General features: G+C 40.6%; 1 protein-coding gene across 1 annotated transcript in view; it reads right to left on the reverse strand.

Annotated features, from left to right (window-relative positions):
- Positions 1 to 14,819, reverse strand: part of LOC101039753 (melanoma-associated antigen C3) — a 59,483-nt gene that overhangs the window by 15,206 nt on the left and 29,458 nt on the right. The window contains 2 exon segments of the mRNA XM_074391985.1: positions 82 to 160; positions 315 to 420. The gene's annotated coding sequence lies outside the window, so the exon portion shown is untranslated.

Below are 14,819 nucleotides of genomic sequence, written 5' to 3' on the forward strand. Positions count from 1 at the left end.
AGGCCTGGGAAAGGGGGGGACAGTATGAGTGGCCTCAGCGGAGAAACACACCCATGATGGCTCTGACAAAGGCTGACTTACCTTAAGGCTCTTCTCTTAAGGTGGTCCTCTAGGGTCTCACAGGTCACCTGTCTTCCTAGGGGGTTTGTTCCCTCAGAACCTGTAGGAGAATGTGAGAAAGCACCCCAGGGCACAGTTGGCAGGCAGAGCCTGGGGCACCAGGAATGGCAGTAGGTGGTTAGGACTGGGTGCTGCCAGGTCTGCTCTGTTTGTGGGGGTAGGGCCCTTGGTACACCATCAGGGTGTGCACTCACCTTGACTCCTGGCACTGCCTGGAGTCACAACAGAGCCTCCTCTGCTGTGCTGGCTTTAGGAAGTGCAACTCAGACCCAGTTCGTCACCACGTGGTTCCTGGAGCACCTGCAAGAGGAAGTGAAGGAGCACCTCAGGTTAAAGACTGCAAGCAGAGCCTTTGGCCTCCCGGAGCTGACGGCTGGGGCTGGCCAGACTCCCAGAGCCCCACAGTTACAGGGTTCATAGCCCACTCAGAATTTAATTAGCATTGTCACATTTTCTCAGATCAAGCCACGTCCTTACCACTCTTCTGGCTTGAGGCAAAACCTCTGAACAACCTCCACATCCCTGAGAGCAGTTGGGGCAGCCTCACATCTGCTCTGATGCACATGTGACACTTCAGTCCTCACTCTTATCCCCAGCAGGGGCTGGGAACCTTCCCCCTGCCAACGTGAGGCAGCTGCCCCTGCTGACTTGCCGTGGGACCCTCAGACCAAGGCCTCCCCCTCCTTTACACTCTTCTTCCAGCAATGAGAGAGCTGTGGTTCAGCCTGAACCTACTGGGGAGCTCTGCCAGGGCTGATATGAGGGACAGAGTGGGGATCTGTCCTCTGAGGTGGGGGTTCCCCTTGCTCTCCTCAGTCTTCCTATTTATTCTCTACAGGGCCAGCACCTTCTCCCTTCTGTCATGAGGACACATCCCTCAGCCCTCAGTTGCCCTCTTCCTGTCTGGGTCCTATAAGTCCCACAGCAGGCCCAGGGTGGGCAGGAGCTGCTTCTTTCTGTAGTGAGAGGTCCCTCAGTTCTCCCTTAGGACCCTTACCTTGAGGATTGACCAGTTCTAAGACTCTTCTGCTGACCTGAGTTGAGCCTTCTCACAAAATGCCTCAAGTACTTCAGACTCCCAAGATGCACTAGGGAAACACATCCTTCAACCCTGCCAGGGTTGACCAGGGCTGACTGCAGGGACAGCGTGTGGCGGGGTCTCCTGTCTATGGAGTAACCCTCCACCTCTCTGCCTCCTTCCCACACATTCTGACCACCTCTGACCACCTCTACCAGTTCCTACCCATCTCCTGAGTACCCCTGGATCCCTACCTGCCTACCTCCCCGACCCCTTCCACCCCTTCCTGCCTACCTCGTGATACCCCTCCACCTTTTCCTGCTCACTTCAAGCCCCTCATTCACCTTTTCCTGCCCACCACCCTGTTTTCTCTTCCCCCATCCTTTTTCCAGGGCTGACAGCAGGAAGTGGCTGGAAGCAGCCTGGGCCTCCTCTCTACGTTGGAAGGTCACCATCCTTTACAGAGTTGTCTTCTCGTGGAGTAGTCAGTCCTGGGGCTCCTCCTCTGCTTAACTAAAATTGCCCACCTCAGAGAAAACCTCCCCTCTGGCTGACTCCCAAAATGGAAGTCAAAAAATGGTACATCTGGGGAGCCCGATGGGCTCCTCCAGAGCTGGCAGTAGGCACAGGGATAGGAGGGGGAACTACCAGCCATGGTTGTTCCCTTCCAGCCTTCCTGAGAGGCTGTGCCTGTACTCCTGAAACTGCCTGGCTGTCTGCCCCTGTGCATCTGAGTCTTTCATCTGTGAATAAGCCCCTCCCACCCCTGAGACAAAGTGGGAAGGAGAATTACATCCACCCAGGTGAGATAGGGCCTCCCAGGCCCAAGGCAGGGCTCTGGTGTCCTTTGTCTGAAATGGGCGGGGGTAGGGGGGAAGGCCCCTCTGTCTTCCTGAAATTATTTCTGACAGGGCCTCAGAGCCTCATCCCCTGCTGTCCAGAGACTATGTCCTTCAGATCAAGGTTCCCATTTCCAAGAGATGCCCCCCAAGAGGCAGTGAAAAGCGCTAGCATCTCTGACCCATGGCCCTGCCCAAGGCCTCTCAGGGATGAAAACAGGAGCTGGTTTTGTGCGTCTTCCTGTTTCTTGGGAGGGATGTCTCACCAGTCCTTCTGCTGGGTCTTCCCGGGGATGCCTGGAAGGGCCCAGGTCCCTTCCCCTCTCATGATCTGAAGTGAGACTCACTTGAGCACACCCTTCTTCTCTTTCTACTCCCTAAGATGTGAGGGGATGCCACAGTGGGCCACTATGCCCCAGGGCCTCCCAGGGCTGACAGCAGCAGTGGGATTCTGTGGATTCTTCTGTTTGTGGGCAGGGAGTCTCTGTAGTTCTCTCTCAGAGGCCTCTAGTGACTACTGGCTAGTCCTGGGTCTCCCTGTTCTTCTCATGATGACGGTATAACACAGGGAAAAATAATGTAACTTTACCCTGAATAAAGCTAAAAAGCACAATGATGCCCTGGTAATCAAGTTAACATCATCAGTGACAAATTAATGTTGATACCATGTGCAATGGGTATGATATGGTAAGAATGGCACTTCACTTCTCTGTTCAACCTCCCAGGAAGCATAACCTAAATCAAATCAGGGCAAAAAAAAAAAAAAAAAATCACATAAATCCCAATCAAAGTCAATTTTACAAAATACCTAACCATACGAAACTGTCAATATTTTCAAAATCGAGAAATGTCTCAACCAACTGACATAGCCAAAGGAACGTGATGACTAAATGTAATGGAGTATCCTCAGGGGATCCTGGGGTAGAAAATAGAATTTCATGAAAAGTAAGAAAATGTGAATGAATTATGTTCAATAATAAATAAAGAATATTAATAACAATGTATAAAACCAGTTCATTAGTTTTAGGAAACCTTACCAAGGCAAGATGTTAATAACAGGAGGAACTAAGTATGGAACATGTGAAAACCTTCCTACTATTGTCACAATTTTCTTGTAAATCTAAAACTATTGGACATAAAGTTTATCAAATATAAAAATGTTACCAAACTAGATAAAGGATATGCATGACAAACCTATAACAGATATATCTTTTAAGGAAATGTTGAAAGCTTCTAGTTTGAACTTGAGACCTAACCTAGAGTTTCTGCTCCAAGTATTTCTATTACTTTTTATACTAGGGGTAGTTGTAAGTGTAGTAATCCAAGAGTAATAAATGAAGGAATGAGTTGGAAACAAAGCTTTTGTGACTAATGGATGATTAGAGTGGGCACGCAAAGATAATTTATTCAATATATAACAGTATATAATTTTGTGAGTATAAGGTCAATATTCAAAAGAATATCAACTTCATTTTCTGTCAGGCAAAGCGTATGAAAATGAAAGTAAAGAATATATAATTTTAACCTATCTTACCAAAATATCAAGAATCTAAGGAAAATACTGTAACCAAAAATATTTTAACCAAGTAAGACTGGGAGGTGGCTGGTGGCCGGCAAAAATATTTTTTGGTTCCAAATTTTAACCAAAAAATTTTTACAGACAAAAATATTAAAATGCCATTGAGACATATTAATGAAGACCAACATGAACATAAAATAAAACAAATTCATGGGCATGAAGATTCAATATTTTAAATATGTTGATTCTTCCCAAAAAGGAATCTACAGATTTATTGCAATCCTAAATCAAAACTAAGGGCTTTGGACACGAAGGCATATGTGAATCACCTGATTCTAAAATATAAAGAAATGTTAATGGACAAGCATAATCAATATACACCCGAAAAAGAGTCATTAGTCTACCAGAGATTTGGGTGCAGAGATTGACAGATAGACCAATGGAACTGAATGGAGAGTTCTGAAAAACAAAACTGACAAAACATGCATAAACACGAGCTTAACTGATTTTTAAAACTTGCAGCTTCAGAGCATAAGACAGTGTTCTCTACATAAGTGTCAGTGGAACAACAGACTATCCATATAAAAACCCTAATTTAAGTGGAACCCTCTTTTTTTTTTTTTGAGATGGAGTTTCACTCTTGTTGCTCAGGCCGGAGTGCAATGATGTGACCTTGGCTCATTGCAACCTCCGCCTCCTGGGTTCAAGTGATTCTCCTGCCTCAGCCTCCCAGGTAGCTGGGATTACAGGCATGCACCACCATGCCTGGCAAATTTTGTATTTGTAGTAGAGATGAGGTTTCTCCATGTTGGTCAGGCTGGTCTCAAACTCCCGACCTTAGGTGATCCACCCTCCTCAGCTTCCCAAAGTGCTGGGATTACAGGCATGAGCCACCATGCCAAGCCCCTTTTTCATACTAAACAGAAAAGACAATTACAGAAAAATTCAAAACCTACTTTAAAAATGCTTATTATAGGCCGGGCGCGGTGGCTCAAGCCTGTAATCCCAGCACTTTGGGAGGCCGAGGCGGGTGGATCACGAGGTCAAGAGATCGAGACCATCCTGGTCAACATGGTGAAACCCCGTCTCTACTAAAAATACAAAAAATCAGCTGGGCATGGTGGCGCGTGCCTGTAATCCCAGCTACTCAGGAGGCTGAGGCAGGAGAATTGCCTGAACCCGGGAGGGGGAGGTTGCGGTGAGCCGAGATCGTGCCATTGCACTCCAGCCTGGGTAACAAGAGTGAAACTCTGTCTCAAAAAAAAAAAAAAAAAAAAAAATGCTTATTATAAAAAAAAAATACGCAGACATACACAGAATAGTAAGTTTTTCTACAAATTATCTTTGAGCTAGCAGTATGAGTAAATCAGAGCAACAGTAAGGCTGGAGTTGAAAGCACTGAAAGAGGCTGGGGTCTTTAGTCACTTCAGTAACAAGGGTAAAATAATAAGAGTCAAACAGGAACACAGGAAATGGCACCTACTTCTGCCCCCTTGTCTCAGCCATAGGAGGCATAGCTGCTTTCATGAACCTTTGCTGAGAGCAGGACTTGAAATCTCAACAGTGGCTGGGGGAAGGCTACCTGGGACAACGATGTATTAATTCCGCCTCCTACTTGACCAGTCCTCTTGCTGACCTCTGGAACTCTGGGGATCTAAGAAATATAACGTGAGCAGTTCTACTACAGAAAGTCATGACCAGGGTATGCTGTGTTGATGACAGACACCCTGACCAGGTCCACAAACACTTTACTGACTTAGAGGCAGTGCCAGTTTGCCCAAATGTGATGGGAATAGAGTTTGTTTTCCTTTCCACCTAGATAGGAGATTCGCATACTTCCTTTCAGCTATTCTTACTCCTGACAGGACCCTCAGCAGGATTCAGGATCCCTAAGATTCTGAAAAATGTTGATTTGTGGCTTGTCAGAGATTTCACTGAGGGTTGGGGTTCTGTCCATCCACTATGGCCAGGATCAACTCAGCTGTTCATGAGCTGACTTCCTTCCTCAGCTTTGGCTCAGTGTCCCAGGAGCAGTTGGCCTCCACTCATGGCCAGGATTGGTTTATCAAACCTCAGCGCTCAAGGTGGAAACCCACAGACAAGGAAGCTCTTCTCCCAGACTGGGAATCAGCTGGTGGGTAAATTCCATCTCTGGCCCCATTTCCTTGGGAATTATCCTAATGGAGTTGTTCTTCTGAGGTCCCAAGAAGGGAGCACTTCTTATGGATGGTAAAAAAAAAAAAAAAAAAAAAGCAACCTATCCTTTTACCACCTGGTATTGGAAATAAGTCTCCTGTCCAGAAGAGAGAGGGACTAATGTTCTTGGGATTGAATCAGTTGCGAGTGTCAGGGACCTTAAAGTAGGGCACACAACCATTCTTGAAACATGCCCCAAATGACTCACTTCAGTTCCTCTTTCTGACTTAGATTCAGCCTTCAGAGAACATGCTGCCTCTGTCACTGAAGATTTACCAGAATTGCCATGAATGTAGATTTTTTTGCCCACAGGTTTGGGGGAGGGGAGAGCGTTCTCAGATTTCAAGGAAGAAGCATTTGTGTGTAGTTCAGAGAGGTTATAAAATACACATGAGGCCTGACACCTTATTAAAAAATCGTAGTTCAATGTGACTTTTTTGCTATAGGTAGCACATTTTTTGATATACTCGATAACTACCTTTCTCTCAATCTTTATCAAATCCAACAACAGTACCTGTTACCCCAGCCTCTAAATCCCATGTGAAGTTCCTCCACTTCAATTGATCTCCATTACTACCTCTCTGGCTCATCCCTCACCTAGACTAAGACAACCCCTACCCCCACTTTTTTTTGGTGATGCCTCTCCTTTCACATTTAATCCTGTGAAACCCATTCTTTTCTCAGCATCCCTTTGAAAACCCAATGTGTGGCTGATTTTTAAAACTTTGTATACATCAGAGTTTAGTATAATGAACACTCTTATTTAGTGTAACAAATGTAGTCTTACGTCTACCACCAAAATGTCAGCGATCCCTTCTTTTAGCCTAAAATTTCTCTTTGCTTTACCTCAGTAGTCAAACATCACCCCCTACCCAAATCCCAGCAACAATAGTGCTTTCTTTATATACTTTTTTTTCTATTTCCAGATTTAAAATGAATAGATTCATACAATCGTGTTTCTACAGTGACTGTATGTTTTTTTTAAAATTAAAATCTGCAATGACTGAGGGTTCCTGTTCTTTAGCCTCCTGTTGAGCGTTTTAAATTTTCAGTTGTTTTGATTTTAGCCACTCTAAAAGGTATGTAGTGTTATCTTGTTTTATTTTGTAATTCCCTACAAATCATCTTTTTACATTATTATTTGCAATGTGTATATATTCTTTGATGTAATGTCTATCTATTCAGATCTTTTGTCCATTTTTATTGGATTGCTTTCTTGTTAATGAGTTGAGGGTTCTGAATATATTTTTGATACACATCTTTAGTCAGATTTTTCTTTTTTGCAAAACTTTTATCCTTGTTTCTGGTTTTTCCTTTCATTCCCTTAGCAGAAGTTTTTCATTTTTATGAAGCCAAACTTACCAATTTTTTTCTTTCACGGATGCTCCTTTTTGGGTTGTATCTGAAACATTATCCCAAACAACGGTCTCTTAGGTTTTCTCAAATGTTATCTTCTATGTGTTTCATAGGATTTTAAATTTTATTTTTACATTTAGGTCTGTGACTGATTTCGAGTTAGCTTTTGTGAAGAGTGCAAGATTTGTGCCTAGCTTCATCTTTCTCCATGTGCAAGTTCACTTGTTACAGTACAATTAGCTGAAAAGATAATTCTTAATTGAAATGCCTCTGATTCCTTGTCAAAATTTGGTTGACTATATTTCTGTAGGTCTATTTCTGGGCTGTCTATTGCATTTTCTTGACCTTTTTGTCTATTATTTCTTCAATATCACACTGTCTTGATTACTGTAACTTTATAGTAAGACCTGAAGTTGGGAAGTGTTAGTCTTCCAACTGTCTTCTTCTTTAATATTGCGTTGGCTGTTCTTAGCCTTTTTCTTTTCCACAGAAAACGTATTTTAGTCCTTAAAATAAGTTTGTTGATATTCACAAAATAACTTGCTAAGATATTGATTGTGACTTTAGGTAATCCATAGATCAAGTAAGAATTGACATCTTGACAATAATGATCTTCCTGTCCTTGAAAATGGAATATCCCTTCATTCTATTTGCAAGTCTTTTTTATACATACCTTGTGCATACTGTGCTAGGTTTCTAAAATACTTTTAAGAAGATAAGAAAGTTGGAGGAATCATACAACCCAATTATGTTATTTACTATTGACAGAGCAGGAGCACCGTCATCTTGGACAACACCGCCACTTTAAGTCCCAGCTCCCTTTCTAGCCTCCTGCATTTCAAGGAAATAATTTCTTTTTTAACAATAAGCAGCCAGAAAGAGCAGAGCGTATAACACAGATAAAACAGCTCTAGCACGGGTTGTGGGGTGGAGGGTGGGGTGGGAGTCTCTTAGGTAACTGCCAAACTTCACCCTCATACAATGGGCCCCAGTAAAACAGTGGGCCTTAATAAGCACATCCCTTTCCCTTCAGGTGCACTAGAATAGGGAAGCTAAAAGCAGACTCGGGGAGTATGCCTGCAGCTGCAGGAAGATGTATGGGAACAAATACAAAACTTTCCCTCCGATATAAGCACAGCAAAGAAACACAAAAGCAGTCCAAGCCTCTGATAAACTCTCCCTCCCTAAATCCTTAAAAACTCTTTGTCTGTAAGAAAGAGTGCCTCTGACCTAACTCAGCCAGATGCTCCTCTCGGGTTAATTTTCTCTAAAATAAACCTGTCCTTGACTGTCAAGGTCACCTGGTATGGGCATTGGGGCAAAGGCTCTCTTGCAACCCAGGAAGCAGTGGGCAATGGCAGCTCATCCTGAGTTAACTCCTGGATCCTAAGGGTCTCTAGCCACCCATCCCGTCTTTTCTCTCACTTCATTTTTCAAATGATTTGCATGAGGAGGACAACTAACCTGAAGGGGACTGTGAGGCCCAGGCTGGGGATACTCCCCAGTGGGCTCTCAAAACCCTCAGGTCTCAGGAATCCACCTCCAATCACCGGCAACAGGTATTTCGCTCCGTAAACCTTGCTCCCTCTTTCTCTTTCTGTCTCTCTCTCTCTCTCTCTCTCTCTCTCATCTCCCTTCCTCATGTGGCTCCAATCTGGGAGGCCCTTTGCCGATTCAAACCAGAACATCCAACATTGGACACTAATTCAGCTAACCGGTAAAACCTGCCTTCTCCAGGCTTTCTCCTAGTACCCGAGAAAGTCTGGCCTGCCCTCCTGCTGGTCCTCAGAGGGCCAGTGGGACTAAGCTAGAGGAAATCTTGGGGACACACAGTTTCTTCTCAGATTAACTGTCCTCTTTCAGAAAGAGGATTCTGGGTCTCTGTCTTTTGTCTGAGGACGTTTAGAACAAAACAGAGTCCCTCAGCTTTCTCTTAGCAGTCCACATGGGTGCTAAGCAATCCCACAGTCCTACGTCCTCCCCGCTGGGCTGTCTTCTTTGCAACCTCACCAAATTTGGCTTACGAAAAAATTTGGCTTACGGGGACCCTAAAGCCAAAGCATTTAATTTTCTACTGCAACACGGATTGGGCCTAGTACAGATTAGATAGGGACAGCCGATGACCCAAAAATGGCATCTTTAACTTTCAAATTCTCAGGGATCTTAACAACTTTATAACCAGGAATGGCAAATGGCAAGAGGTTCTCTATTTTCAGGCTTTTTTCTACCTTAAATCTCGACCCTCCCTATGTCAAGCTTCACCCCTCATAAAATCCTTATTTTTAATGAAAACCCTCCCCAGGTCTCTCCTTCCTCTAAAACCCCTTCCTCCAAAACTCCTTTCAACCCTGCTGATGAAACCCCTCTATATTCTCAAGCCCCTGCACCCACTCATTGCCTATGTGAATCCTCTGCCCCAGCAGCCCCTCCTGCCCCCAAGCCTTTTGCCCCTAACCTCGTTCCCTCCTCCTTTTCCACCTGTTACCCATTCAAAAACTACTCCAGCCAACCAAACCACCTCTGCCATTCTTCCTCTCTGGGAAGTGGCTAGAGTTAAAGGCATTGCTCGAGTTTGTGTCCCTTTCTCCATGTCTAATCTGTCACAATTCAAACAGCATTTGGAATGTTTCTCTGAAAATCCCTCTCATTATCACAGGAAATTCCTGTACGTAACCCAATCCTTTAATTTAACTTGTCACAACATTTCTATAATTCTAACCTCCTCCTGTTAAAAAAGAGCGCTCAGCTTAATTAAAATGACTATCCAAGCTATAATTATATTCAAAAGACCTTTACGTTTTTCTCTTCATAAGTCTTGTCTTCGGGAATGGGTTTTTTCTGAGTCACCTCTGAATTACTTTTCTCCACTCTGTCCTGCCACACTCTCGGTGAATGCATAAAAAACCCTAAAATGACTTCTGCTGGCCTGGGACTCCTTGGGAAAACCGAAGAGACACCATAAATCCCATTTTGGGAAAAATCTCTGTTTTCTTATGAAACCACTGAAATTAGGGGTAAATAAGTATCTCTCAAAATCTGTCTGTCTTCCATCTATTGTTGCTTATTAGGCCCTGGAAACTGTATTCCTAGCTCTGTTCTTAAAGGGCCTCACCTGAAGGCCAATAATCCAATCGGGAAGTTGCCAAATAAAAAAATCGTATAACTACTGGATCTTCTGGTTGTCTGTGTGGCTATATATGTGTTACCTGTGCAATGTCTATTGAAACAAGCTTTAATTAATTGGCCTAAGAAAGATAAGCATTTAAATCAAAGACCTTTAAGGTAAAAATAAAAGTTGTGGTACCTTTCAGTTCATGTAACTTGAATATTTAAAAATAAAAACAGTCTTAGGAATTACTGGTAAAATACTAATGTCTTCAAGATGTAAAAATGTGGTCTACATCATGCAGGTCAAATACTAGGTTTGCTAAATGTTTTAAGGGTGTAAACTGCTTCTTTAGCCTTTAAAAAAACTGTCAAGTTGCCTGCTTCACAATCGGTAAGGCCAGAAAAGTATGGAAGTAATTATGCCCTTAACTATGCTGGAAAAGTCAAACTTGATCTGCATCTAGCACATAATTTAAAAAACTTAACAGTTTTTATATTGACGTTAAAAATTGCTAAAAGTTACCATTATAACATGTAATTAAAACTACTAAACATGGATTTGCATGCAAGGTGTATAAAAACAGTAAAAAGTGTTTTAGTTAAAAATTATAAGAAGGCGTAAAAATATACATTTTGCTCAAGAATAAAAAAATTGTCTTAAAATTAAATAAAATAAAGTGAATGGTTTAAGCAAATTAGAAAAACATTGTAAAATGTATTCCTGAAAAAAACTGTGCATAAACATATTAACTAAATTCAAAAGGGTATTATATGGGTTTTTATTCTGTAAACTAAACACTAAAGTAAAAGAACCACAAGATTTTCTTAAAATGCGAATATACTCTTTAGCACAACTTGTGAAGGGTTTTAACAGGTATGTAAAAATCGCACTTCATGGTCAATCTGGTTAAACTTAAATAGGATTGTCTATAAGATTTCATTAAAATTTGGGTTAACATTAATAGCAAACTAATGCAAGGGTAAAATTTAACTTTCTCTCTTAAACAGGATTTTCATGTAATAGAAAAGGCTGATAAATGGTTTTTGCTGTTCCAAATAATTAACTCATCATTTTGGCAAAACAAAACAAACCAAGAAAAAACAACAGGGTAATTTAAAATTCAATTTCATAATATCAAGTGTTTTAAATTTTAAACATATTTAACGTGCTTCCCAGAATCAAACTTTAGTTTCAAGGTTGTCTCTCCTAACCCCTGGCTTTTGCATGCTGCATAGGGCCCCTGAGGCATCTTAAAAAAAAAAAAGGTAAACAGAATTGTTTAACATGCTTAGGCACATAAAATTGCCAAAATGCGGTCTTATAGGTTATATTTTAGGGAATAATATTAACACGTTCCAAAACTGTATGGTATGTCTAAGGTTCTGGTGTCCAAATATGTGCTATTAAACACAATTAAGGTTGTTAGGTTATTGTAAAGCGCAAAAGTAATCAACTTTCTTTGTCTATTGTGTTTCTGTGTCCAAACTAGACATTTTATTATTTACAGACAAACGTTGCTTTAATTCTTTTCAAAACATGGTTTATAATCAAGCACTTTATCAAGTGCTCTCAAATGCAAGTTTCTCACATCAACAACAAAAAATGCACAGAACTCATGAAAAGCTAAAATGTTTATAAATATCAAGTGAAACAGTTAATAAAATGGACGAAACTAATAAAAAGCAAAAACAAGTTTTTACCTTTTGCTTAAAACACTGCTAATCCTTATTTTATTTTTCAAAATCAAGAAAATTTGTCTTAAGCTAGCTACAGCCTTTAACAACTAAGTAAAGTATACTACTGTAAATAGAATTTAAGGCATGTTTGTTTCTTTCTTCCTGGTTCCTCTAAAATTTAAAAACTAGTCATAAGTATTCTTAAATTACAATATAGTTGTTTGCATAAGCACAGTAAGAATCTGTTTTCTTTTATAACAGAACAGACACACACACACACACACACACACAAACTGGTTATTTTACCAAGGCATTAACTGGAATGGTATGCTATCTTTAAAAAAAAAAAAATCAAATAACTGGCGCGAGGTGGCTCACGCCTGTAATCCAAGCACTTTGGAAGGCCAAGGCGGGGGGGATCACAAGGTCAGGAGTTCAAGACCAGCCTTGCCAACTTAGTGAAACCCCGTCTCTACTAAAAATACAAAAAATTATCTAGACGTGGTGGTGCATGCCTGCAATCCCAGCTACTCAGGAGGGTAAGGCAGGAGAATGGCTTGAACCCAGGAAGCAGAGGTTGCAGTGAGCCAAGATTGTGCTATTGCACTCCAGCCCGGGCGACAGCTCAAGACTCTGAGTTGGAAAATAAATAAATAAATAAATAAACTCATAAAGCCAATAAAGCCCTTGAAAAACTGGCCTCGTATTTTGTGTACACAGTCCCTTTGCAGGGTTTCAAATCTGTGGTAGGTAAAGAATGTTACTTTCTAACAGGCCAGGAACCCCAAGTTATCTTAGAATCCAAGAAAAAAAAATCTGCTCAACTCATAGGTATTTAATGGTACAAATCCATGGCTGGGCTTGACTTTAAAGTGTCTTATCTCAAATTTCTTCTATGAAACAAAGTTCCAACAAAGCCAATTTAAAAGGCCTATGTAGCAAATAATTATTGTTGCTGTACTGTACACAAATAATTAAGCCACGTATATAATAAAGCAAACCAGTCCTACCATAATTTGTCTTTTAATAAAAATGGGAAAATGAAAAAAGAAAATTACATTTCAAAAACTATAGCAGTTTTTAAATTCCTGTTAATTTATAGTCTTGCCTAATGTTTTTAAATTTTTATTATTTGCTACAGTTTACATTATATCCATTAAAAAAATCAGCTCCTGGATATATCACACTCAAATCAAAGTCTGAAAAGCTAAGAAAGCGACCCCTAACGGCCCAGAAAAATGTCCTAAATATTAATTTAAATAAATAAAATATCTTAAGCTGAAAATAATAAAAAATAAGTAATTGAGTAAAAATTATTCATCTTACTCTATCTTACCCCTACCTCACCAAGTATTTTTTTTCATTTCTACCTATCCTTTTAAGCCAAATATTAAAACCTTTTTAATAAATATTATTTACTATGCCACCCTTGCAGAAATTGCTTTACTCACTCTACTATTTGCAGTAAGACTATATACTATAACACCCTCAAAGTAAAATATAGGACAGAAAATCTCAGTTACTGTAACATTTTGCTTAATTATTATCGTCATAGCAGCTGTAACAGTTACTAACAAAAAATAACGCATAGGCCTTTCCAGGTTTATTTTAGAAAAATATACCTGAGAAGGGCTTTTGGCAGAGTTAGGTTAGAGGCATTTTTTTTTACTTTTTTTTTTTTTTTTTTTTTTTTTTTGAGTGAGCGTTTTTAAGGCAGGAAAGTTTATCTGTAGCTTGGGCTGCCTCTGTGTTTCTCTGTTGTGCTGGGAGGGAGAGTTTTGCATCTGTTCCCATATATCTTCCTGCAGCTGCAGGCATACCCCGAGTCTGCTTTTAGCTCCCCTATCTTAGTGCACCTGAAGGGAATGGAATGTGCTTATTAAGGCCCACTGTTTTAATGGGACCCATTGTATGAGGGTGAAGTTAATAAACCTGTCTTTAACTGTCAAGCCACCTTTCCTGATTCTTTTCTCTTTCTTTGATTCTTACAACTGTAAGGTTACAGTGAAGAAAGTTTGGCATTGGTTAAAGGATAGATATATTCTTTCAATGGAACAGAAGAGATCATCTAGAAGGAGGCCCCAATAAGGTCCATGCAGTGTTTACAAATGTCTTAAGACAACTGAATTGAGAAATATCAGGGTTTTTTTTTCTTTCTGAAAACCTTTCCTTTGTTTATAGTTTATTTCATTACTTTCTCTCTTCTTCATCTAACTTCACCTGGCTATTGTCCTTCACTCAAAGGTACCCATTCTTGCTTGTTTTATGAATGCCTATTTCACTATTCATGTATGTATTTACACATATGTGAAAGTACATAATATTATTGTGTGTGTGTGTTTTGAATGTACGGGAGTGGTATTTGGTCAGAAATGTTGCTTCATTTTTTATTTTGAAGGTAAGAATTATTTGAGCTTCATTTTCACTTCAGCATGTAAATTTGATTTATTTATCAGAAATCTGCATAAATTCCTTTTTTATGTGTATACTGCATTTTACTTATGCAATCCCCTAGTGATTACTTCTTACTCTTTACTCTTTTAAATCATGCTTAATTAATATTCATTTACATGTTTCCTTGTGCACTTATATGAGAGTTTCTGTGGGCCTATACCTAGGAAGGAAATTACAAAGTTGTAGAGCACAAGCTCTGTAGGCTTGATTGTTTTCCAAAAAGGCTGTACTAGCTTGCATTTCTCCTAGCAATACAAGAGTGTTTTTGTTTTTGCACATTGTCATCAGCAGTTGATATTACTTGTTTTTCTAAGTTTTGCCAATTAAACTGTGTGAAGTGGTATTTTTTCTTTTTTTTTTTTCTTTTTTGTTTGAGATTGAGTTTCATTCTTGTTGCCCTGGCTGGAGTGCAATGGTACAATCTTGGCTCACCAGAACATGCATCTCCCAGATTTAAGCAATTCTCCTGCCTCAGCCTCCCAAGTAGCTGGGATTACACACATGTGCCACCACGCCTGCCTAATTTTTTTTT

Source organism: Saimiri boliviensis, chromosome X, assembly GCF_048565385.1.
Source record: "Saimiri boliviensis isolate mSaiBol1 chromosome X, mSaiBol1.pri, whole genome shotgun sequence".
Classification (NCBI taxonomy): Eukaryota; Metazoa; Chordata; class Mammalia; order Primates; family Cebidae; genus Saimiri; species Saimiri boliviensis.